This window comes from Eleutherodactylus coqui, chromosome 8 (genome assembly GCF_035609145.1).
Source record: "Eleutherodactylus coqui strain aEleCoq1 chromosome 8, aEleCoq1.hap1, whole genome shotgun sequence".
In the NCBI taxonomy this organism is placed as follows: domain Eukaryota; kingdom Metazoa; phylum Chordata; class Amphibia; order Anura; family Eleutherodactylidae; genus Eleutherodactylus; species Eleutherodactylus coqui.
Window position 1 is genome coordinate 87,027,101 of NC_089844.1, and position 27,358 is coordinate 87,054,458.

Here is a 27,358-nt window from a genome sequence, read left to right on the forward strand (position 1 = left end):
CTAATATCAATACAATTCCGTATATATTACTAAATCAAAAAACCATATCAATTATCCTATTTATAATGTGATAAAGGCAGTTTCAATATCTGCGCACGTCTAATCTAAACCTGCAATAGACTGTAATTAAGAATATTATGATACATGGTGATTAAGAATAATATATATATATATATTTTTTTTTTTAAATCTACTTCTAAAACTTTTATTTATTCGCAAACCGATTGCACAAAAATAAATTAAAAGAAAATGCCTAATTCTGGAAATATCTTGTGAACTTTTTTTTTTTGCACATGCGAGTATATAAATGAGAGATCGGTTTGACAAGGTGCTCTCTGCCAGGACAGTTCCATGTAAGGAAATCTAATAGATAAACTTAGGAGAGGGAAAAAATAATAAGCAAATAAACATTTTTCCTCCTTTGCAGGCTCTCCGGTTAACAGCAAGTTTCATTGTTAGAGGCTTGTTGGCTGACGTCACTTTTGGTTCATGAAGCTTTGCCTTGAAGTGAAGCTGAATAAAAACCTTGAGAAGAATCTCCTTCAATCTGCTGCAAGGAACTAAACAGACACACACACATAGAGGGAGCACAATTACACCCTCTTCCTTTATGTCCTTTCCCACAGCTCCTGGAGAGACACACAGCACACAAAAAGAGACTGGCAAGGAAAAAGCAGAGATAACCTTCCATCACCTCTCCCTAAAATATTCACCCCCCTGAATCCTTGGCAAGGAGGAGACCCTGGGCATAAGGTGAGTGAACACTAAGCTTCAAGCAGGGCAAGGCAATTACTGGAAAGGGTTACTTACAAGGGTCCCAACAAGCAGGGGAAGGATTGTTTGGATACATGGGGGGTTCCCTGTGTTGTTATACAGTTCTCTGTGGGATCAGTAGGGGTGCTGTAGTCTACAGAGGGGGAGGCACATGAGAAGGTGAATGCATGCCCTCCCTGTGCCCCTCTCCTATCTCTCGCATTGCACTCTGCTATCTTGTTTGTTTTTCTGCATTTCTTCCCAGAGGCTTCTCCTAAGCTAAATGGGACCTTGCATTCGGTATTCCTAGATTAACCCTACTGCTCCCTTACCGCCCCTCCCTGAGGTGCCTATCAGCAAGGTATGGGCCACCCTTCTCCCGAACATATCCTCTTCTGGCAATAGGACACTTATTAACCCTTCCTACTCTCAAAGGGGGTTGTGTTGTACCGGCGGTGGGAGAATAACCCCCTTCAGCATTGTAGACGTGTTTCCTTATCGTTTCTTTAAAACAAAAAAAAAATCATCAGGATTATTATTTAATCATTTAAGGTCAATTTCAGCCCGAATATAAATGTATATATTTTTTTTGCCATCTTCCTTGTAGTTCCTCTGGAATAGCAGAAATGAAGGGAACATTTGTTGTTGAGAGAATGAGTCCAGTGTTTAAGTGTAATTCAGTTTTCACAAATCCCATATGTCTTGCAACTCAATGCCAGGAACATCTGCCAGTAACCGTAAACTGGTGGTAATGCTGTCGATTGGCTTATCCAGCCCCCCCAAATGTCCCATTCATTCCCATCTATTTAAAGCTACACGTCTTAGGGTTAAAGGGGTGTTGACTAGAAGCGTATAACCACACCTTCTGTTTTGCATAGTGGTTAGTATCTGAGGGGTTAAGTGAGGTAAGCCTACCTATAAAGTGATTTTTATGCCAAAATCACCGCAACAACACCATACAAATTCCAGGCTTGATGCCAGGAGGGTAATGTGGATTGATAGGAAGGATCAGGGGGGTGAGCGAGGATTCTGTATATGGAGCATCTGATCACTGCTGTCTTCCTGCTCTGCCCTCTTCATCTCTCCTACTCTTTTGTGTTCCTTCCTTGAACAGAATAGCAGCTGCTGACTGGTTGAGTTGTTGAAATTTATCCCTTTGTGTATATAACAATATCCTCCATTTTCCTCCTTTTTCCCCTGCCCTCTAAACAACAAGCTACTCGCCATCTTGTATAATTTTATTTGCAAGGTTTCTTAATTTATTTATTTATTAATTTATTTATTTTTTGGGAGAAGCTCAGACTTTTTTTGCAGATGAGAAGCCAAGAATCAGCAGCGGTCATATTTATCCAGCCCCAAACTTTACAATCTACCAAGTGACATCATTTGAAAGTTTGTTTTGTGTTTTAGTTTTTACAGATATTGTTTTTGATCTGTTTTTTTTTTCTTTTTTTTTATTTGATGATCAATCTCTTTTTTTACTCTATTTAGGAAACATAATTAAAATATTTTTTTGTTTTGTTTTTTTATAAAATTTTTTTTTGTCAGCGCCCTCAATCATTTCCAACAGGTGTACAAATACTGCACCATATGCGAAATGAAATCGTCCCTTTTTTTTTTTTTTTATGTGTTTTTGCAAACCTGTCACTTTTTATGGCTTGACAGTGCAATAAGATTTGCTAATTAGCTACATTTCATTATTTTATGCACATTCTTTGTATTTGGTCGTGGGATGCAGATGGCTCCACATAACTTATTTCCCTTTTTTTTTTGCTTTAAAAATTTTTGCTGACCTTGAAATTTTTAACGTATAGTGCATGCCTCCGATTATTTCATGTCTGTCGAATGTGTTTTTTTTTGTTTTTTTTTTAGGGACGAAGTTTTATACTATGTGAAGTGAGTAGCATATTATTAGGTGTGTGTGTGTTTTTCTCCATTTATTTTACTTTTCTCTTAGACCCCTCCAGTACTAAGAGGGTTAAATGATCAACTATCTATAGAATAACTTAACATCTTCTTGGTAAATCACTCTTTTTAGAAGAAATGGCTTGTTTTAGTTTGACACAGAGGAATCCCACTTTTTTTTTCTCTGATCTTCTTTAGTACTTGCTGGCGCCGTAGGGGTTAATTCATGGGTGGTTGTTGTGAAATCGGAGTTTAAGAGCAGGGAGCTGTATGCAGGATTCCTTAGAAAAGCACAGCCTTACCTGCGGCTATACCAGGCTTGTCAGCCCATGTGGGGAGAATACAATCAACTTCAGTGTTCTAAAAATTGTTTCTTGAACAATACCCACTTTTTGTGTTATAAAAAGTTCCCCCGGTCACGTGACCGCCCTTAATACAGCACTTTATGGCTCATCAATACTAGGTTTTGCTGGAACCAGACAATAATGGGAATATACAATAATGGGATTTTTTGTTCCTGCCTCATTAACTTGAGTATGGGTACAAATGAAATATTGTCATTTTTATTAAGTGGTAAGCTTTTTATATGGCAAAATGATCTCTGTATCTCGAAGTGGTGAGTTGATGTATTCAAATCCTGGTATATATTATGAGACATTGAGTCCAACATCATTTTATATTTTCATTCATATGGACAATTAAAATGAAATTAATTATACAATTATTTTTTTAAATAAAATGTCAATTTTAGAATACGAATCACAAGGTTTTCTTAATTATGGCACCAAATGATTTAGTTTCTATGATATAAGATAGGCGTAGTATGAAACCTGCATATTTAAATATAGCTGTCTATTGATTCCCTCTGGGCCCATTACCCAGCTTTCTAACCCTAACTATTTTGCTCTCTATGCTGTCCACTCATGCATCAAAATAGATCTATCTACGTAATTGTGACATGAAGACTATTTCTGTGTCATGTGGGGTTGGGTACTTAAATATTTCATTGTCTGAGGACCTTAAGTCGTAGCACTGTAAATGATGGCCTATGTGACTCTAAGGTGAACCTAAAAACCTAGTACTGTATGATTTTTGCACTGTTAATGGTTATAATAGAAAGACTATGGCGTTGTGTATAATACGTGTCCACATAATATGTGGAATATTATTTAATGACCAGCATGTCTCAAATGCTGTAAGAAATGTATCTTTTTTTTAGCCTTTTTTATTATGCCTTTTATATACATGCATTGTGATGTTAGCTTGTTAGACGGTACTTGCTACTTTTCAGGGATGTCATTGGCACTTGTAGGGGCAGGTTGTTCTATATACACATTCTCGCTGTTCCAGCTTTATAAGGGCATTGTAAAGATGCTCCAAGGGTGGTTTCACACATAGGGGTTTTTTTTGTAAAGTCGCAGTTTTGTGGCAATTTTCATGCAGTTTTTTTGGGCCAAAGCTGTAAGAGGATTTAAAGGGGTTGCATCAAGATTACAAGTTATCCCCTATCCATAGGATAGGGGATAAGCTGCTGATAAATAGGGGGTCTCACCTCTGAAACCCATGCCAATCTCAAGAATGGAGGTCCTGTGTCCCCTTCTGCCTGTCACTGTGGGCGTTGCTTTACCCGCAGGGATTTCAGAATGAATAAAGTGCTGGCCAAGCATGCGCAGTCAGTATTCCATTCATTTCAATGGAGCTGACGGAAATATCTGAATGCTTGCTGCTCAGGTATGTCACAAGTCTCATTAAAAGTAAATGGAGTGCCAGCGTACTTATGTGACAAACACTCAACTCAGTGTCCTCCTCACATGTGGAGGGTGCAGTAACCCCGCAGGACCCCTGTTCTCAAGATCGGTGTTGGTTTCAGTGTTTAAACCCATTGATCAGCAAGTTATCCCTTATCCTGCGGATAGGGGATAACTTTTAATCTTGGTACAACTTGGCCAAGGAATATGGGCAATATAAAGGAAGAACATATACATCCTCTTACTGGTTCAACTTTTGGCTTTGTCTGATAGAAAACTTCATCAAAACTGACACACAAACTGCAGTTCTTTTCCAAAAAACGTTGTGTGAAACCACCCTTAAGCAATAATTTTCAACCTTTTTACCTTGGCAAACCCCCACAAAAAATTGGCTGCTTCCTAAGGAACCCTTACAACTACCCCAAACCTAACAAAGTGACAACTTTGTTAATTCCTCTGAGAAAACCGCTAACCAAGGAACGCCATGATTCCACTGAACCCTGGTTGGGAAACCTGTCCTAAAAGGTATTTCTGAATCATTTTAAACAATGGAAAGTATCCTGTAAATGTGTTATCATGTAGGGAACAGTTTAAAAAAGAAATTGCGGTCTTGGCCAAAGTGGTCGGCTAGACTCTATCCATCAGTTTTTCAGTTCAGGTTCGTATATATGGTGGAAACCATATTTTTAAACCACCAACTTTCTTAAATACTGTATATTGGTCTGCAGGTAGATTGAAGAAGTATGCACAAGTCAGTAACACCTGGCATTCTTCCTGTTCTTCTTAGACAGGTGACCCGGCTTAGGTTACCTCGTGTAGTGTTCCCTGGTCTTTCAAGTAGAGAAATTGTTCTTCAAGCAGTCTGATACACCTGTACTTCTGTGACGATAAGACCCAAATTCTCCCTTTTTTTCTGTTAGGCCTCAGGTCAGGGATGATTTACACTAGAAGTAGAGTGAAGTCAGCACTATCAGCTGACTTTTGGAAATGAAAAATCTTAAGCAACTATATAAGAACTAGAATTTATGGGGATAAACATTCTTTTGTGCTGACAGATCTCACTTGCTCAATAAACAAAACTTTTTGTAAAGGCTTGAAGTTGTTCTGTGTTGACAAGTCTCACTTGCTCAGTCTCCAAGGATCACGAAACCTTCATAGTTTACAAGGTGTAGTAGTGCCAATGTACCCTGTATGGGACTGTGCTAGGCCCTTAAAAGTACACAGTTCGAAAAACTTTACTGTTAAGCCATCGATAGATGTCGTGAAGCCAAAATCAGGGGATCCAACCTAATACTATTTTTTGAATTCTTCTTTGTTGTCATCACCCTGTAATGATGGTGACAAATTTTTGTCTATCCCATTAGTCCTGAGTGGCTGAAGAACAATAATTCTTTCCGGCATCTGGTTGTCTGTGTGTGTGCATGACTTTCAGTAGACGACTAATCATGTGTGAAATTGTTCATATCATTAGGAATTATCAAAGCATTTTTTGTGTTATTCTAACACTATGGTCTTGGGAATAATATACATTCCAGAATGTCTACAGTTTTGGTGAAAGCGTATGGTAGTCTATAGTAGTAAGACTAAAAGGAAGGACAGTGAAAATGTTGGTGCCAACTTAGAAAAATGTAAAATGCAGAAATCTTAACATAAGAAGTTGTATAGACGAGCAGTACAGATGCCTGGAAAGAGAATGCTATCAAGTGGTGATCCAGATGGAACTCAACAAGAGCTCATTGTTGACAATATCACTTATGCAATGGGAATCAGTGAACCTGGTGTGTCAATGTCTCTGATGCCCACATGAACAGAAATCAGTCATTTTATTAGCTCCCTATGGCTAAATATCAGGCACACAAGAAATGTAAGCATTGATGTCTAGTCTAGCGAGATCTATTATACTGGCCACACAAAAGCCTGATTCTACAGACAAGTTATGGGATTATGTAGGGGCATATTCAATTAATATGATAATTGTTGATATAGCTAAAGAACATTTTATTGCATGAAAAAAATGGCATTTTGAATATAATGGTGACACCTCACGGCATAGGGGTAATCGGGATGAGTGGATGTCACTAATCATTGTCATCACACAGATATCTGCCCCTTATGGCCGGCCTCAGGAATACCACATGACTACATTATTCATACAGTTGCACCACTAGAGTGAAGTTGACTGAAGTTATTTAACTATCCTTTTCAATGGAATCGCCTTTCAAGAGGGGATTATTCGCCAACTTTCTTGACTTAGGTTGTGTTCACATCAGTGGCGGAGGTTTTGCCGCTGATTTTCGCTTAAATCCCGGACAAAATAGCACTACATGCAGTGCTGATTCATCTCTGAAGTGCAGAATAGTGGCAAATGAAACTCATTCTAGTCAGTGGGTTCCGTTCAGCTGTTCGGGTTCAGCATGTGCCGGAACCAGCGCTTCTGCCGTTGTTTGGCTCTTAGGACAAGTCTGTCACTCGAGTGTGAACAAGCCGTTACTTGGAATCCTTTTTATGTTTGCTTAATTGAGCGTTTGATATCCGTTTCATTTTACTTTGTGCTTTCTTTATATTTCTGTGCTCTTCTTGTTATTTTATTGGTCAAAATAGAAGCTGCAAATACTTATAAATGTGCAGGGAATGTATGGCTGTATGAGACCTCAAATTTTCATTGAGCTCTAACTTTTGTGCGTTGTGATAATTCACTAAGCTAACTCAGTAGGGTTGCTTACAATCCTGGGGAAGACCATAGGGATAGCACCATGAGTTGTGCCAACTGACAAATTTGGCTCTGCTGCATTGAGAACCTCGGAAGAGCAGCGTCTGTTACTTAACAGTTGTAACTGTGCCCACAGCTCTAGGACAACGAATAGCATGGTGTTGGTATAAGACGAATAGGGCATGTTATGAAAGCACAGTCCATGAATTATGCTTGGTTATTATCTCCCTAGGAAGAATGCAGTTCAGGGACTCGAGACATAATTTCTTAATTTTTGGTTCTTAGAGGGTTTGTATGCTTTGGGCATATTTTTTTGCTAAAAGGGTCCCGTGACAATAAGATGATCACAGGGTGTCCCACTGTTAGAAACCCCCAGGAACCAGCTGTAAAGTGTGTAGTAAGCTGAAGGCAAGTCTTCAATTTCCCAGCAGTGCCACTAAGCGGGAAATAAGGCATTGTACAGTTTCCATCGAAATCAGTGGGCTGTTCAAGTAGTCTATGAGTATGCCAGGTTGCTCTGAGTGGAAGATTCTCTTCATAGCTAACCCTTCTCTCTAGATAATAGGTAAGCATCCTGATTGTGGGACCCCTTTTCTATTAAATCAGAGTTTCCTAATGTGGGGTATTTGTGTGTGGGGTATTTGGTTAGGCTGCAGGTGGACTGTGACAGAGTGAAGAAATGTGTTTACTCTTGCTTTACTGAAGAAACTTTGCCATATAACTCAAACTGTGGCAATTGAAATAGACTCTGAATGCAATTTATAAATGTAGATATAATATTGGATGAGCCCCTCTGCTTTTACACAACAATAAGGATAGTCCTTTTTTACCACTTATCTTTTGCATACACCAGGTGCCCTTTTCTGGGAATATCTATTTTTGATTGTCTGACTCTGAGCTCCCTTGTTTTCCACCTACAACCAGTGCCTCTGGTTTCTGGCTGGTTGTGACACTCTGCTGCCAACACTCTGTATCACAACCATCTTCTTATACCATGGTTCAAGTTCTGCACCCTGATTGCTTCAGTACTCTGCCCTGGCTCTGACTGACACTGCTCACACTATCTCTCTTCACACATTTAGTGACTGATACTACTCTGCACTTCCATTTTCTGTCCAGGATGAATTTCCTTCCCCAGCCAGGTCTCTGTTGCCTTCTACTGTGGGATGCAGGTAGACCTGATCCAGATACTGCAGTAGTATCTCTGCATATGACATTTGCACATTAAATTTCCAAACCAGAAAACTGCTTTACTTTTCAAATCTAGTGCTTAAGGGCCAATGCCCACGCACGGATGATCGCTGCAGTAATCGTGGTCAGACACCCACCACAAATTCCGCAGCAATGTCCGTCCATAGACCTGCTGTGTTAAATGATTCTTCCCTGCCCATGAGTGGAAATCAACTGTGATTTTCCGCTCGTGGGGAAGAATCGCAGCATGTTCTATTCTGTAAAAACGGACGGCTTCCATTGCAGTCAATGGAAGCTGTCCGTCCTAGGATACTTTCGCTGTGAGCACAGCGGAAGTATCGCGGGAATCCGCGTCACAGCCCAGTGCTTGTGCGTCATGTGCTGCACTGCGCATCGCATCGGACAAGACGCTAGCGGCAGATCCAGAGAGGTAAGTATAGGGTCTCTTGTGGGTACCGGGTCTGATTCTGCTGGGATATTTCAGAGGCGGAATCCGACCCAGCCATGGGCACGAGCCCTTAAGTAACAGATGATTCTCTCTCTTGCAAACAGATGTTGACTCCAGTGGATCTGGAGATTTTTTGTAGTACTATATTTTCACACATTGGACTTCCCATCTATATGCCTTTTTTAATATTTTCTCTCATGCCTTCTAAATGGACAAGGTCATCACATACTGTGTTTAGAACTCAAAACCAGGCATCTCCTCACTTCTGCCACCTTCACGTCTCACAGCATGCAGTCCCACAGAGAAAGAGAGAAACTGCAGCTACATTTGCCTCATCCTTGTGTACTATTTACTATGTTGCCTTCCAGCAGGGTAACAGGAATTACCGGCCACTGAAAAGGGACAAACATAGAAATTTCCCCTGATAAAAGATGTTACAAAGTTACATATATTTAAAAGTACTAATAACTCATGTTAAATAAATTATAATTATTGGTACACTTTGTGTCCTAATGTGGTCTATAGCACCTGAAGATAACCACACCCTAAGGCCAATCTCATGCGACCAGATTTCAATTGCGGAATCTGCGATCGTTACCCGCACGGACGATCCGCGGTATTCCGCTCACATTGAAAAAATAGTACATTTGCAAATCCACTCAGCTGAGCAGATAGCAATTGCAATTTTAGCAAACAGATTTAACATTACAGCATAACATAGAAAAAGGTGCAGGCTTAACCAGAGAACCCAACTTCAGTAGGTTCCAACAAAGTAGTCCATATATAGAAAATAGGAAGCAGCACCATAAGCAGATTCTTCACAGCTGCAACTGGCTGAAATGTTGCGATCTGCCACTTTTTAACCCTGGATACCTAAATAAAGATAAGCAACTTTTATCTTTTTAAGATGCTGTGAAGAATCTGCTTATGGTGCTGCTTCCTTTTTTCTATATATTAAAATTACAGCGTGTCTTAATTTTCAGCAGAATCCTCACAGACGGCTTCCATTGAAGTCAATGAAAGCCATCTGACCCACAGTCCATCTGCAATTGACAGTTACCCGCGTCATCGCCCAGCAACGGCATGAGAAAAACAAATATAAAAAAAAAAATCTGAACTGCACATGACCGATGGCGAGCGTCCATGGTTATTCTTAATACAGAAAAGCGATGGTACGCATGGTCGCTGGTCGGGGGTTGGAGAGGACTTCCACTCCAGGCGCCTGACTTGTTCTTGAATGTATTTGATCAGAAATCTGTATGTATTTACGAACTACACTGACATGCCAAAAGTCATGGGATAGTAGTGTGTAATTTGATTATGAAGTGGTGTGACCTTAGATGACAGCTTGGGAACACCTGTATAAGTTGTGACTTGTTATCATGTGAATTAGGTTGAAGACTGGCCAGTATGCTCATGGCAAAGTGACGGGAATGATCAGAGTTAGAACAAGACATGATAGTGAGTGCCAGACGGATGGGAGATTCCATTTCCAAAGTTGTGCAGGCATTTAACCTTCCTCGATTCACATAGTCATGTGTATACCAAGAAGACATCATAAAGGGCATTACCACCCACAGTGGAAAACACAGTGGCTGCTCATGGGTGCTTAATCATTGCAACCAGCAGCATCTTACTAGAATTGTCTGTGCGAACAGACAAATGACTCTGGCAGAAATCCAATCCATATTCAATGCAGGAGGCCCAACATGCATATCATGCAGGTCAGTGCAGCTTTCTTTAGCTTCCATGGGATATGGGAACAGAAGACCCACCAGAGTGCCTTTCTTAGCACCACAACACCGGACACAGCACCTCACCTGGGCTCTTAAGTCTGCTAACTGGACCCCAGAGGAATGGTAATCTGGCGTAGTCCAATGAGACTTGGTACCAATGGTTTCAGGCTGATAGTAGGGTTTGTGTATAGTGCAGACTCCATGAAGCCATGAACCCCAGTCAACAAGGCACTGCACAGGATAGTGGTGCTTCCATACTGGTGTGGGTTGTATTCTCATGTCATGGCTTGGGTCTGCCTAAATATATCATTGACAGATGCCCACTATGTTTCTCTGTTTGGTGACCATTTGCAGCACTCCATTTACTTCATGTACCCCCACAATGACAGGATATTCAAGCAGGATAGAGCGCCATGCCTTTGGGCCCAAGTTGTCCAGAACTGAGTTGAGGGGCATACTGGAATGGTGTGGCCTGCATGTTTGCCCGACATGAGCCAACTCTAGAATTTATGGTGTATGGTGAAGAAGTTTCGTACCACTGAGCTGTGGGTGGTTACCCAGTTGGCAAGGCTCAATATTCCTCAAGTTGTCTTCCACCCAATTGTGGAATCAATGCAACATCGAATTGCTGCACTTCGCCAGGCTAAAGAGGCCTACACAATTTTTTTTCCCTATCTTATGACCTTTGGCATGTCAGTGCTCTTTAAAAATGGCAATGCTGGCTTCCCTTCTAAGATTTCAGAGCAAATTGAATGTATACGGATACTTCAGGACTACATGACCCCATGCATTACAACAGGTGCCTTTGGATGTTCATCATACCCATCAATAAAGGTGCATTCCACCAGCAATGTAAATGTTGAGACAATTTAGAGGAACTGGTAGGATATCCCACCACTGACTCTGCTACAGTATGATTGGTGATGTTGCCTTCAGAGTCTATGTAGCCATAATCTAATGAAGAGTAGGATGTGATTCCTTTTAGTGAGTGTTGAACCAGTAAGTCTCTCTAACATATTTTCTCAGTTTATAAAACCACATTTTGGACTGGTATGCTAGGCCAATGCCACTTTATTTCTCATGCCCGTCTTATATTCAGGTGAAGTCCTAAATTTTTAATATGAGTTTGGAAATCTAATCCAAGTCACTAGAAACCACCAAAAATATTAGAAGAGATTAGGTTGCTTGCAAGAGAAGAGCCTGATGTTCTTAAATTTAGCCAGATGTATTCGATACTTCATTTTAATTCCCCGTTGAGTGGAAAAAAACAAAGAATATCTTTTGTTGCAAAAATAATTTTTCGCTGCCAATTATGTGAAATTCAAGATGCAGAGAAATGTTTATATAGTGAAATATCTTCTGGAGCAGATTGTTGTAAATTATACATGCAGGGAAATCTCACTGATCCCGTAACCGTACAAAAGACTGAAGAAAGACCCAAAGACAATCGTGTTCGTAAGATAATAGATTGCCGTGAAAGACGCCTTGTAGAAATGTAGTGGGGTTTTATTTATTTCCAATTATTTTTTATAGTACTAACCTGTTCCACCATACTGTAGAAGTGGGGCTCGCAATCTATTGTTCTTACCTTAAAGGGGTTATGCAAAGTTTTGGCTTTTATCGTCTAAGTCAGTGTTCCCCAACTCCAGTCCTCAGGGACCACCAACAGGTCATGTTTTCAGGATTTCCTCAGTGTTGCACAGGTGATGTAATTATCGTCAGTGCCTCAAACATTGCTGCAGGTGTTCTTACTATAGGAGATCCTGAAAACATGACCTGCTGGTGGTCCCTGAGGACTGGAGTTGGGGACCTCTGGTCTAAGTGATAAAAGTCTGATCGATAGGGGGTCTCACCACTAAGACCTTCACCAATCCCAAGAACTGTATCCCTCTCTCCTCCTCACTGCTGGCTTACTGCACTCGTTGAAGTGAGGAGGAGATTGAATGTAGTGCTGGTCTCGCATGTGCAGTGCCACTCCATTCATCTTCAGTGGGACTGCTGGAGATTAGAGTTGACAAACATACTCTGCCGAGCTTGATGCTCGTTCGAGTATTAGCGTACTTGATGGTGCTCGTTACTCGAACGAGCATCAAGCTGTGTTCGACCCCACCCCAGTTTTTGGCTCCTCCCCACTGTGACGTGCCTGTTTTGGCCCCTCCCCGCCGCTTGACTCGATGAAAAGCTTGACTCGAATAACGCGGACTCGAGCATTTGGGTGCTCTCTCATCTCTATTGGAGATGGCTCAGTGCTTGTACTTAGCTTTTTCCATCAGCTCCATTGAAATGAATGGAGCAGTATCGCGCATGTGTATGACCACTACTCTATTCAATCTCCACACCATTATGGGTAGGTACAGCAAACCTGCAGTAATGAGACGATGGGGAAATGGGACCCTCATTCTTGTGATGGGGGGGGCTCAACTGATCAGACTATTATCACCTATACCATAGATTGATGATAAAAGTCATCTTGGTGTAACCCTTTAAAGACACTTTAAAGGCCAATTTCATAGGAAGCCAGTTAACATGTCAGCATGTTTTTGAAGTAGAAGAGGAAATTGGGATACATGGAATAAGTCTAGGCTGGCCAAGCAAGAACCTGTAAACTTCAAGTAGATGCAGTCCTCTGGTCAGATTTGAACCCAGAATTGCGTCGCTGCAAAGTAATAAAATTTGGTGATGATATGACATGGATTCCAACACTCCTCAGAAGAGCATATGTTTGTATTGTGGGAAATATAATGCATTTGCTTTGTATTTTCTAGGACAATATTAAACTACGTGCTACACTACAGCCCAATAACTAATTTGAAGCCTGAACGATGTCCCTGATCAATGGAGAAAATTTACTTTTGATTTGAACATATTTAATGCTATAAACAAAACTATTATTCCTAAAGGGGTTGTCCCCTCGTTCAAGTGCTTGGCTATCACTGGTGGTCCTATTGAAATGCATTAAGCAGTAGTGCATGTGTGTTACCATTGCTTCATTCATTTGATGATGTTCTGGACATCTGTTCTACCATTTGGTGGAGGCCCCAGTGGTTGCACCCCAAATGATCAGCTAGTTATGCCCTATCTTGTGACAGCATGGGACAACCCTTTTAAGGATATTAATATTGTTGAGGTAGTTATTAATAATAGCTATGTCCATGACCATCTTAAAGGGGTCACTTTGGGACCTCTCTCTATGACCCAGGATGGAGAACAGCTTTTGTTGTACTTCGACACTGCTATATTACATGGGCGGCTATTCATCTGCAAGGGCAAAGTTTAGCTGGTCATTGCTTCCCCCACCTCCAATATGAAAGAAGTTGTCTATGAATAGAAAACACCTTCAAACTATTGGGAACACTTGTGATAGCCCAACATTTTCTTCATGTAATAGACCACCAGAAGTCTTGTGGTACATATTTTCTGGAAATAGGCAGGTGTTTCATCAAGGATGAGATATCTGCTTGTGTGTGACATCTAAGGGTGATTTAACACAGGACCACTGTTGGGCACTTAAGTGCCCAAGAGTCATCCCAACAACTACCGCTCCAATACCTTCACAAAGGAACGATAATTTAATGAATGGAGATGGAGCAAGCTGGAGATCTCTTCCAGCCACCCACCTCCACCTGGGAACAAGCAATCTCTTAAAGATGAGCAACTTTCTGTTTACACAGAGGGAACTTGCGTATTAGTCACTTCTAAGTGAACTGAAACAAACTATTTCTAGCTCAGAACTCAGTTGGGTCCTGCTTTTACACGGGCCGAGTATCGGTCAAAATCTTGTTTCAGTGATGTTTAGGTCAAAGGTTGGCCCTTGTTGGCTTTCATTGGTGTCTCATGAGCTTATGAACTCCACTCTTGGAAAGAGACAGAAAACCCTTTTTGGGTTGGGATGGCAATCTTCAACACAATTCGCACAGTACCAGATCATTGAAAGCAATGGTCTAAGTAACCTTATACTATTCATTTACTGTTACATTGCTTTTACAACTTTATACAATGTATTTTTTATATTTGTGAATCTGATGGTAGTTGTTCTATTAAAAGTCAATTTTTAATGTTAACCACAAACTAATACAAGCAGACAGTGACTGAATCTAAATTAAAGTCAGTGAGCTTTAATATGTTTCTTGGTTGCAGTTTGGAACAGTTTGCCTGTGTAAATTATTTATTACAAGAAATTGTATTTAGACTTGAGATCCTAAAATGGAATAGAAAATTCAATCAGACATAGCAACTTAGCAACATCAATTTTGTTAGCACTGTAACCATTAAAATGAAGACCCTTTTTAACCCTTTCCAATCCACTCTCTGACCTTTTAAAGACATTATGATTTAAAGGGGTTGTCCCGCGCCGAAACAGGTTGTTTTTTTTTCAATAGCCCCCCGTTCGGCGCGAGACAAACCCGATGCAGGGGTTAAAAAAGAAAACCGGATAGTGCTTACCTGAATCCCCGCGCTCCGGTGACTTCTTACTTACCTGGTGAAGATGGCCGCCGGGATCTTCACCCTCGGTGGACTGCAGGTCTTCTGTGCGGTCCATTGCCGATTCCAGCCTCCTGATTGGCTGGAATCGGCACGTGACGGGGCGGAGCTACGAGGAGCCGCTCTCCGGCACGAGCGGCCCCATTCAGAAAAAAAGACCGGACTGCGCAAGCGCGTCTAATCCGGCGATTAGACGCTGAAAATTAGACGGCACCATGGAGACGAGGACGCTAGCAACGGAGCAGGCAAGTGAATAACTTCTGTATGGCTCATAATTAATGCACAATGTACATTACAAAGTGCATTAATATGGCCATACAGAAGTGTATACCCCCACTTGCTTTCGCGGGACAACCCCTTTAAGGCTGTACAGCTCCGATGTTGGAAGACACCCGTCGGGGTTCTCTTACTGTATATTGCCAGCCTCTCTGCTGTCGGAGCCTATCCAACGTGTCACCTCATGCAGTACTGGCTTAAGCCAGCATATAGCGCCGTTGTATAAATGCAGAAAAACAGTAAGCCCCCTAGGAAAACCAAGATACAAGTTGGATTGGAAAGGGTTAAACTAATCTTTAGATGTAGGTTAAATAGGCGACTATACACATCCATAATAATAATAATAAAATGCTCAGGGAAGGTTTTGTAAGACAAGAGAAATGTCTGAAATGGGTTTACCTCTTTTGGGACCAAAAATAAAGCTAATTGAAGTGAATGGGAGCTACGAAAGCAGCGTATCATAGTGCATAATGCTGTTTCTTTAACTTGGGGAACTATGGACATCAGCTCATATCTGTATACTTGATCCGCCTTGATCCGCCCCTCCTGGAGGCAGCAATGTGCAAGTTGGGCAGGACTCTGTATAAGCCCGTTTTAGAATTAAGAAACTATATCCAATTGAAATAAAATATAGTAATTATGGTGCTGACGGCGTGTATGAGGTAATCCCATATGTAAAAGTTGCTCTGCTTTCAGTCTCTTACTCCCGAAGCTTCTGACTGACCTTTATTTCTCAAGGGAGCGCTACTTCTTTACTCTGAAGTTGACTTACAACTTCTCCATATTTTTATTTTTGGATATGGTTAATGCATCACTTATGTAGAGTGCTGCGCTTGGAATATGAGTGTCTTACAAGTATGCTGGTATTCCTCTTTATGGAGAAGTAGATGTTTTTGCGCAATCTTCTACAACTTCAGAATGAACGATGGGACACAAAGCCTGAAATCCTTTTCTAGACTACAAATGGCAGATGCATCCAGCAAGCGCAGAAGGTGATTGTACTTCTAGCTGAACACACCAAATAAAGTAATCCAGGCATTTCCTGAACTTTCTTTCCCTTTTCTCTATCTTTTTTTTGGTGGGGGTGGGAATGAAGTGGGCTGCAGGTCAACTTTACGGTAAACATACAATTAATACAAAGCAATATGCATTGCATCAATTTGGTTTTTATGAAAAATAGTAAAAGCTAAATGAATAATAGTAAAATTAAAGTTGAATTAACGATATTGAAGTGGATCATAGAAAGGGCAGAATGAGAAATTGCTTAGGGCCTTCGCGAACAAGGGTACTCCACCATCTATTTCTTTTCAGCTTTTCCTCATGACCCCCAGCTGCAAAACATATGAGTTTGAAAAGATTTATAGTGAGTTTGGGCTCTCTCAAGTACATTTCTGCCTTGGCCACCTATTGTAGTCATCCATGAAAGTACAGTAAAGATTTATAGAAATAATATTTATTGCTAAGGGTTGGAGCTCTGTTCTCCTTGAAGATGCCCCATGTGCCTTCATTGCTAATTGAAAGAAATCTGGTGGTCTCTGAATGAGCATATATGTCCGGCGACTGGACAGAAACCTATAGGCAAAGGGGGGCTTCAGTTGCTCCCACTAGATTGCATGTAAAAGACCTTAATATATGCATACTGTTAAAAGATTTGTTGGAAAGTCATGGAATAGGAGGTCAACTGGGTTTTCCAAGATTAAAATGAAAGGTTTTTGTGCATGGAATGAGTTAAAATAAAAAAACTAAGGCATACTTAACCTGCTTCGGTGCAGCCTTCACGGTCCTTTTCACTCCAGCACGGAAACCACGTCACTGGCTTCACCAGTGATACTGCTATGAAGGGCTGCAGTGATGACGTGAACACTGAATGGCGTGCAATCGCTACAACAGCTCCTAAGTTCTGAGTGATGGGGATCAGGGTGGGCTGGGGTGGGCCAGGAGTCCGTTTAATGGGTGAGTATAGTTAATTTTTTATTCTAACCTATTCTCTGTCCATAATTCCTTTGTTTCCTGTAATGGCGACCACCTTTCTTTTGAGAAGTAGACAGCAAGGGGCCCTATTTTGCTAATGTTATTGGATGACCTAACATTCATTTTTATTGCTGTAAGGGGAATTAAATATTGGTGGCTTTCATCCCAATGACTTATCACCCCTGTGCTTTCACACAAGAGCAGTATTTATTCAGCAAATGAAGGTGGAGATCTCTTCAAGCCACCCGCCTACATTTATTGTGAACAGGCAGTCGATCAAAAATGAAGGACTGCCTGTTTTAGACCGAGCAAGAAATCATTCACTAGTCACTTCATTTATGTAAGCTGGAATGAAGCAACTACCGAGAGATTTCTCGCTCAGTACCCTATTGGGTCCGATGTTTATACGCTATGTGGCTTCGAAAAAACTCTGGCGTGGCTTCTCTCCTGGCTGAAAAAACTATTGTGTTAAAATCCACTATGCTACCTTGTGTTTCCCAGCAGCAAACACTAAAGGCCCATTTACACTGGACGATTATCGCAAAAAAAATCACTAATCGTCGATCGTCTTAGCGATAATCGGTGCGTGTAAATGTGTGCCCATCATCAGCTTTTCGGCTGATCGCTAAAATCAGTCCAACATAAAAATTCATCACTCATTTTTATCAGTAGTTCTTCACAGGGAGTGCTGATAGCATTGTTTCCCCGTGGAAAACAAAGGATCTGAGCACAGGTAATAGCCTTGGGCTATTAGCATGCACTCAGGGAAGGCTTCATTAACATACATAATTGGTATTTAAGTAGCTGAGTAGCTACTTCAATACCAATTAATTTTTATGCAAAATGATCGCTCAAAGCTGTCACTCAAACTGTCGTTTGAGCGATCTTTGAGCAATTATCTGCTCGTCTAAATGGGCCTTAAGACCCCATTTACACTGATAGATGATTGCTCAAATGACAGTTTGAGTGACGGTTTTGAGCGATCATCTTTGCATAGTCTATACTAGCTAAGTAGTTACTGAAGAACTATGCAGGCAGAGCGAGACACCACTGCTATTGCTCGGTGAACAATACAGCTGTTTTGCATAAGCGAACAGCTGCATTGTTCTCCCAGGCTTACAGCTCGCGTCCTGCTGTGAACTACCAGAGGGACACCAGTTGAAACAATCTTATCAGTGATGCCGACTGTGATAACAGCCTGCATCGCTGATAAGAATTAAGCGAGGAATGAATCCTGCACGAAAACTGCACAATGACCATGCATTTAGACGCAACGGTTATTGCTCAAAAGATAGCTTTGAGCGAATTTTGAGTGAGAATCGTTGTGTCTAAATGCGCCTTTAGGGTCGTGCAGATTAGATTGTCATCGTATCAGTATCAAAATGATCTAATGTTCTTTGGTTCAAGTTAGCTGCTCCTTATGTGACTCGGGTACAGGGAAGTCGGCCCCCTGCCATGTTTATTGCCAAGAGCCTCCACCAATCTTGATTTGGTGGATCTGCCCATGTAAACAGGAAGCCCTTATCTATGAATGATGGCCTGTTTACCATGAATGGTGCAGGTGGGCTGAAACAGTCCTTGGCCCGCTCTGCCTACATTCACTGAGCGGTGATCATTGCTGGGACGACTGTCAGTCATATTTGTGCCCGACAGTTATCTTGTGTAAAAGGGCCCTCATGCACCGTATTCCTCATCCACCAATTCTATATATATCTTAAGTAGCTGAAACAATTTTCTGTCAATTTACTAAAGCAAAAATTTGATATTTAAGAGATATTTTATATCCTCATTTAAAAAAAAAAATCTGTGGAAATTGCTTTATCAGTTTTATTAGCTCAGCTAAGAAGGGATTGCAGTCTCAGCACATTCATCATAGGTTTGTGGAAATGTAAAAGCATGTGCCCCAGCATATTGATCCACGAAGAATAAAATTATCATATTAATTATTTTCACAACTGGAAATTGTTAAAATCCGCTCTTTGTTGATGTGTTTAGTGCCCTCTGGGAACGCATGAAAGGTTGAGCTCGATGGACCTGAGTCTTTTATCCAATCTCACCATTGGGTAATACTGTAGCTGCGAATTTCTGCAGTATCAGACTGTAACAATGAAAAGACCTTTACATGACAGGATAAAAAACATTGTATATTGTTTTGCTCCCAAATACAAAAAAATCATAAAAAATATCAACTTTAAAATATAATTGTAGATGAGAAGACGGGTCGGCGGTTTCATCTAATGCCGTCACTTTCTTATATTTCTTCTACCGTGTTTCCCCGATAGTAAGACACCCCCGATTGTAAGACGTATCGGGGGTGTCAGGGGGGTCGGCCAATGTAAGCCGTACCCCGAAAGTAAGACATACCGTAGAAAAAAAAAATCATTACTCACCTCCCCCGGCGTTCTGTCGCACTCCGGCAGGATGTCGCTCGCTCCTCGTCCCCGGCACAGCATTGCTTTCTGAATGCGGGGGCTTGAAATCCCCGCCTCCAGAAAGCTAATACACACGCCGTCAGCCAGTTACAGAATGGCTGTGATTGGCTGAAGGCGCACGTGGCTTCAGCCAATCACACTATTCAATGACATCATTGAATGGCTGTGATTGGCTGAAGGCGCACGTGGCTTCAGCCAATCACACCCATTCAATGATGTCATTGAATAGTGTGATTGGCTGAAGCCACGTGCGCCTTCAGCCAATCACAGCCATTCAATGCTGTCATTGAATGGCTGTAACTGGCTGACGGCGTGTGTATTAGCTTTCTGGAGGCGGGGATTTCAAGCCCCGCATTCAGAAAGCAATGCTGCCCCGGGGACGAGGAGCGAGCGACATCCTGCCGGAGCGCGACAGAACGCCGGGGGAGGTGAGTAATGATTTTTTTTTATTATAAGACATACCCCGAAAGTAAGACATAGTCTGGCTTTTGGGGATAAAAAGAAAGTAAGACACTGTCTTACTTTCGGGGAAACACGGTACTATAGAATCTGAAGGTGTATACCTTCTTAATTTATACAGATGATTGCAATGGGTTTTTAAGAGAATGTTCCAGGTTTAAATGTGTTGTTGTGGTGTTAAATAATAGTTCTAGATCACTAACTTACACATGGGTGGTTTGGATGAGCCTTTCTGCCATTTATACCGTTGATCAATCAAATCTGGCATTGCCCATTTACAATGAGTGGCGGGGATCACCTATTTGACATACTCACAGCTTCGGGAGCTAGGTTTAGGAAGAGCTTGTACACGGGAATGGGGGTAATTGGGGAGAAAAAAGGAGTAGCAATAGCGTCAGTGGGGCTGCGGCTGCACAGCTATACAGCCGGCCCTGCTGACATGAGTATGGGACAAATCCTCTTTAAAGGGTTTTTCCAGGCATTTCCTATTGATGACCCATCCTCAGCCGTCCGTCGCTCACCTGCTATCAGTGCAGTGGGGCTGGAGATCGTCATTAGGGTTTGGAGCTGGACCTGTAATAGAAAGGCTTGGCTGTCATTGAAATCAATGAGTGATGCCTTTTATTACACTTCCAGCTCCGGACCCAATGCTAAGCTGGAAGTGTCATAGAAGCCTTAGTCCGGGCTCACACGAGCGGGTCGGATTCCACATCTTTATTTGGAAATGGGAAATCCGCACTTCAAGAGGAGCTGCACTTACAACTGACTTTTGACATACCATAGAGACATATCAAAGGTTTTGATGAATCAGGTCCCACTACTGAGACCCCTGCTGATCGCTAGAATAAGGGAGGCTGCAACACTTAACAAGTGCTGTTCCACCTTGGCTATCTTCGCTGCTTTTCGTCTCCTTCCTGCAACTGAAGACAGCCTCATAGACGCAAACAGGAGGCTTCTATAAACCTCTGTGCGGACCACCTTCGGCTGCCAGGTGAAATCGAAAAGCAGCAAAGATGGCCGAGGGGATTAGCGTTCAGTTGAGCGCTGCAGCCCCCTCATTCTAATGATCAATGGGTAACAACTCCAGGATAGTAGGATTTCATAGAGCTGTGATGGACATCCTTGACTTGTGTAAAAGCACATGTAGCATTGGCCGTATATAGACACTACACTCCGTATGACGGATACAAGATATCTGATCTATTGCATGTTATGGTTAGAGCAAATGGTATGCTCGGTTTAATAAATAGTATGCGCCCACAAAACAGCACTGTTCGTTCCGCAAAAACACTACGCTAAGGTGCGCACAAATACGCATACACTCGTTTGAAGCCGGTCTTATTGTACGTTTTTTTTTACGTCTGTGGCGTTTTCTTGCACATGCAGTAAGTAGGCTGTAAGTTTGGTATAGGGAAGAAAACGTATCAAAAAAGTGTGTAACAAAGACGCCACCAAAACACACTTGGAAAATACGCATACCATTATGCTACGTTTTTTAGGGTCACTAAGAAAAGGGTCTGAAGGAAGACTAAGAGCGGAGTAACATTTTAGGGTATGTTCACACTGCATTATTTTGCTGTGTATTTGAGACAGAATCCACATCATATCCAGAGCAAATCGTGTCCCATTACTTTTAAGAAGAGGATGCGCCATAGTCTATGTGACACAGATTTTTCCCTCATGTGAATTTCTGATCCGTGTGCGGAAAGATAGAAGTGTCACTTCTTCATGCGGATTGTGTGCTGTCAAATCCGCATTCATTGAAAAGGCCTAAATCTGATCGTGGTGCACTGAGAGATCGGCGGCTTAGCCTTGGGCTTCTGCCACAGATTTTGAGGGGGAATCCATTTGGAAAAGTCGGACGCAGTTTCCACCATGTGACCATACCCGTAGGCATGTTATTTACCTGCTCGTATCTAAATCGTACCTCCTTCATGACAAAGGTACTTTAAAGCGGTTATCCAAGACGTGAAAAAAATCTAAAAACCTTTGCAAATGTGATCAAATCAAGATAGAAATGCTCACCTGACCTCCATGGGGTCACTTCCCATACTATTGGCATCTCTGCTCAGCCATAATGCCAGGAGTAGAGGGTATTAATTGGTTGCTTTAGTCATGAACAGTATAAAACATTAAAGCTGTCAACTTGTAAACCTAAAAAGAGAGGGGCGGAAGTCCTTCTACTGCTGTTGTGCAGGAAAGATGGCTTTCCTTATAAGAAAAGATAAATTAAATAAACTTAAGGTGCTGCCAGTCCAGTAACGCCAATCTGTTTGTAACAGGGCGCAACTCTCACAAAATGGTATTCAAGTAGGTAGTTTTACTTGGTTCTTCTTTATTGAAATTAAAAAAAAAAAAAAGCCAATGTTAACGCGTTTCGAGAGCGCAGCCCCTTCCTCAGAAATGACTGTAATGGGTGCAGGATATAGGCCGGTTTCTCCTATCCTCACCACAATTCTGTCCTCCTGAATGGTATCGAGGATAGGAGAAACCTGCCTATATCCTGCACCCAATTACAGTCATTTCTGATGAAGGGGCTGCGCTCTCGAAACGCGTTAAGATTGGCTGTTTTTTTTTAAATCTTTAAAAAAGTAGAACCGGGTAAAACTACCTACTTAAATACCATTTCATGAGTGTTGCACCTTCATGTCCACAAATTTTCCCAATTTCTTTCAATCAACTTGCAAACATAGACCGGTGGGCACCGCTGAAATGTCCGCGCGGGATCGCAGGGGAGTAATGTTACTTTCTATGTTTTATCACATTTGCAAATCTTATAGATGTTCTCTCACGTCTCCGATAACCCTTTGCAATCCCAGTAATTACAATTTTTCCTAAAACTTTCATGGTTTTCACAGACTTAATATTTTTTGCCTCCTGTGTAGAGACTATCATGCAAACCCAATAAGGTCCTAAAACCCTAATACCTGCATAGGCACAAATCTCTTAATTGCTTTGGGATGACGAGGAACATGGAATATATACATTATAAACACTTTACTGTAAGCGAATGTCAAGGACTGGAAAGGATTTGAACGGAAGAAACCTAAAGCTCCGATCTGTTCCTTAATACTGTAAATCCTTGCAGCGATGATCTATGGATCTTTCTCTTATTCCATTGCTGCCTTTGTTTTTTTGTTTCCATGCATTGTGATTCTGCAATGGAGAGGAGCAGATGTTTTGCCAAACATCCTGATGTGTTGCTTTTTCTTATGGGAGTGCATAACCGTTTCTTGTGATGCATTGACTTGACAGCTGCTAGATTTCAGGGAGCTGCTTAGAAGCCATTAGTGGTGTCATTGAATTGAAACAGAACAGTCACTCCCAGCTTGAACTGCAATTGTTAATATCTTGTTGCTATTTTTTCTGTAGCAACACAAGGCCTGGAAGATCACATTCTAAAGTAATGATCTTTTCTTTCCGGCTGATGGCCCTGGTTAGAACAAAGAGGTGTTAGGACTTGTTAGGATTCTTGTTTACTGATCTTAGGCTGCTAACGATTTCATTTTTTTTTTGCACCTTGCATGACTTCCTTTTAAATGAGAGTTCTGCAAGGATATATACTGCAGGGGTCCCTCGTAGGAAGTTGTAGCCTTGTGTTAAGTATTCCTAGTGAGTTGCTTATATATGAAGGTTATTACACAATACCCTGTTTCCCTTAAAAATAAGACCTACCCTGGAAAAAAGGATTTTCAAGGAGGCTTGAAATATAAACCCCAGCCCAAAAATAAGCCCTTGCTGCATTACATAAGAAAAAAAAATAGGAATACATTACTTAGCAGGCTCAGTCCAGGTCCCTCCCGCTGCTCGCCACAGCTCCGGTGCGGTTCCCACAGTCGGTATTAGTGTATCTTGACGCCACCTGAAGCTAGGCGTTTGACAGTGGGAACACCCCTCTTACACGCCTAGCTGCCGATTGGCTCAAGATCTGAAGGGCCTACAAGGTGCTGTTACTTGGCTGTTCCCCGGACATGGGTCCGTGTTGTCACAGAGAAGCGCTCCCTGTCCTGCACCACCGATAGGTGCCTGCCCCCCGGCCGTGCAGCATTATGGCTCCCTGGAGTGCTCGGTGCTGCCGAGCGGCTTATAGTACAGTAGTATGCGGTCGGAGGATGGGGGAGAAGGAAGGGGGCCGCCACCGCCAAAGGCGCTTCACCTCGCTGTCCACTGCCTGAAGCTGACCCCGCTCTGCAGTTTAAAACAGAGGGTGCTAGCACAGGCGGGGAAGGCCCTTTCTGAACTACAAATGCGCAGCTTGAGCAGGGGACTTGCGGGGTACCTGCGGCTGGCGGCTTCCAGTCTGTCTACCCGGGCAGCGGCTTCCAGTGAGCGTACCCACCCGGTGTGGCATTCATGGTGCTGCGCCATCAGGGAAGCGGCTTCACGCTGCACCGGTGTCCCTGGTGAGTCGCACCCTGTGCAGTGCATGAAGCGCCGCCATCAGCCGTCAAGGAGCGGTTTGCTCATATGCGTTGTGCATGGCCGCCTGGGAAATACCTTTCAGCTGCGGCTGTCTGGCTGCCTGCAGCAGGGGAACGTGTATGCTTTCCCCAACTATTCTTAGTGTGCAGCAAGGAACTACATCTCATCCAGGTCAGCAGCCAATTACCCCCTGTCAAACTTGACTCCACCAGTAGTTCCTGGTGGCGTCAAGATACAGTAATACCCCCAAAGTCTTTGGCTGCCTACACAAGATCACTTCCTGGTTACAGGATTTATTAATAATTCCGCCTCCATGAAGCAACTGCTGTGATTGGTTCTTCGGGCGTTACTCAGCCAATCAATGCAGCGCTGGATGAAACAATCACAACCATCGCTTTGTGAAGGTGGGATTTAGGAATTGACTGAGCTGTGTCAGAATAAATCCCGCATTATGTCTATTATCTGCTGCCAATTCATAAATCCCGCCTCTGCAATGTGATGGTTGTGATTGGTTCATTAAGCGCTGCATTGCTTGGCTGAGCAGCATCTGAAGAACCAATCATAGCCATCGCTTCGTGGAGGCGGGATTCATAAATCCTGTAACCAAAAAGTGATCTTGAATGGGCGGCCAAAGACTGCGGGAACCGCGCCACAACTGTGGAGAGCAGCGGGAGGGACCTGGACTGAGCCTGCTAAGTAAAATAAGACATTCCCCAAAAATAAGACCTAGTGCCTTTTGGGGGACAAAAAGTAATATGACAGTGTCTTATTTTCGGGGAAACACGGTACTACCCATGTCTCCTACTGTGGATTTATAGAAATGTTTTAAACGGAGATCAGTGGATTTATTAACGACATGCAATGTTTTTAGTATCCATTAGGGTGCATTTCATGAAACTTCAATGTGGTGTTTTATTGCTAATTGCTGGGCTGCCTCTGGGCAGTACTTGCACCTGGAAAAAATGGTGAGGTTGGGTGCAGCCCTACAGGTACCCTAAGGCCATGTTCACACAAGGTAGATTTGCCACAAATCTTCTGTGGATTTTCTGCACATGGGTAAAAAAATCAACTTCTACTGTTGCAGATATGTTGGATATTTTGCTGCAGATTATCTGCATGTTTTGTGCATGGAAAATCTGCTGTGGAAATCTACAGTTATTATTGTGGATTTGCTGCAGCTCTTGGTGTGGATTTCGGCCTCTCCATTGAAGACTATGGCAAAAGTTTGCACGTTTTATGCACTAGACCTGCTACTAAAACTGACATGCTGCGGTTTTAAATTCCACATTACAGGTCAACCAATTTTTTGCACCGATTTAGGCCAACTTCACACATGTGATATGAAGCCATGAACTCCGCCCCCATATTGCGCTCCCCACCATGTAAATTCTCTAGGGATGCGAGGCATTTGAGCGTGAGGTTTCTCCCATTGCTTTCAATGGGGCCGGCGTTGCCTCCGCTGGCCCCATTGAAAACAATTGGTGGTGCGATACGGGAGCACGCAGCAAGACGGATCATGCCACGATTTTTCCCCCGCATAGCATTGCTCATGTTTATGACGCCATTCAAAAGAATGGGGTTCATAGTCTCAAAACGCACAAATTTAGCGCGATGATTTTAGCACTTGTGTGAAGGTGCCCTTAATGTGAATTTTTTCCCCAGCGCGTGGATTAGATTTTGAAAGCCTCATTCACACTTCTACTGTAAGGCCTCCTTCACACGGGCGACACCGCATCGTTGCAAGAACATCGCAGCGATATCGCATCACTGCACCGTACAATATCGCTGCGATTTTCTCGCAGCAATACCGCTATTTTGTAGCGCTACAAAGTCGCATGTGACGCTACAAAATCACGCGACTTTGTAGCATCTGCTACTGTCAAAGTTGCATCGCATGCAAACCACGTTTTCATGCGATGCAACAGAGAGGAAGGCTCCATAGAGAAACATGGGCTACAAAACCTAGCGTGTCGCGGGCATATCGCCAGACCTGCGAGGTTTGTGTGTCGTTTTGTAGCACGCTACAAAACATCTCATGTGTGAAGGAACCCCTAGGAAACCATGGGCTTCTCATACATGCGATTTGCAGCAATTCTACAAAATCGCGCAACTTTGTCGCCCGTGTGAAGGGGGCCTAAATGTTGTGGATTTTCCATGCAGAAAATTTGCATCGAAAAACTACAGCAACAGACTTACTGATGTCTTCCACAATGCTGCCTCACATAAGTCCCTGCAGTCATGAGGACTCACATTAGTAAATATGAACATATGTGCTATCGGGTTGGACCTCCTGTTCTTCGGATAGAGTTCTATATCATCTGTATAGAGCTACAGTTAAAGGGGATATTTAATTGTAGACTATTCATGGCCTATCCTTAAGCCTCATGTCCACGGGTGGGGCAGATTCTGCATGCGGGAATCCGCAGCGAGATCTGACCCTGCCTGTGGCTGGCGACCGCACTAACCTGTCTGGTTCTTTTTTCTGTAGTGCGGATGTATGCCGAAGTACCAGCCAGCGCATCGTTGCACATACGCAGTACAGTTTTTTAAAAAACTCCTGCTTTCCTGTGGAATCTGCGATGGGCTGCATATCGGATAGCTTCCATTGACTTCAATGTAAGCCGTCCGCACAGAAACAGCTAAATCCGCTGTAAAATGGAGCATGCTACGATTTTTTTTCTAGACCCAAAAATCCGCAAAACAAATCCGCATGCTTTAATTCAGGGTGGATGCCCATGCTTCCCTATGCGCGGCTTGAACTTCCATGCGGGTGCCCCCCGTGGATTCTGCAAATCAAATCTACCTGTGAACATTGGGCCTAAGGA

At 42.5% G+C, this 27,358-nt stretch overlaps 1 protein-coding gene across 17 annotated transcripts in view; it reads left to right on the forward strand.

Moving 5' to 3' along the window:
- Window positions 1-575: 575 nt before the first annotated feature.
- Window positions 576-27,358, forward strand: part of BAZ2B (bromodomain adjacent to zinc finger domain 2B) — a 319,623-nt gene continuing 292,840 nt past the window's right edge. For 15 of the 17 annotated variants that reach the window (XM_066575966.1, XM_066575965.1, XM_066575971.1 and 12 more), the window contains exon 1: window positions 577-753. The gene's annotated coding sequence lies outside the window, so the exon portion shown is untranslated. Of the gene's footprint in view, window positions 754-27,358 lie in introns of all 17 variants that reach the window. The other 2 variants (XM_066575975.1, XM_066575978.1) reach the window with 1 other exon arrangement.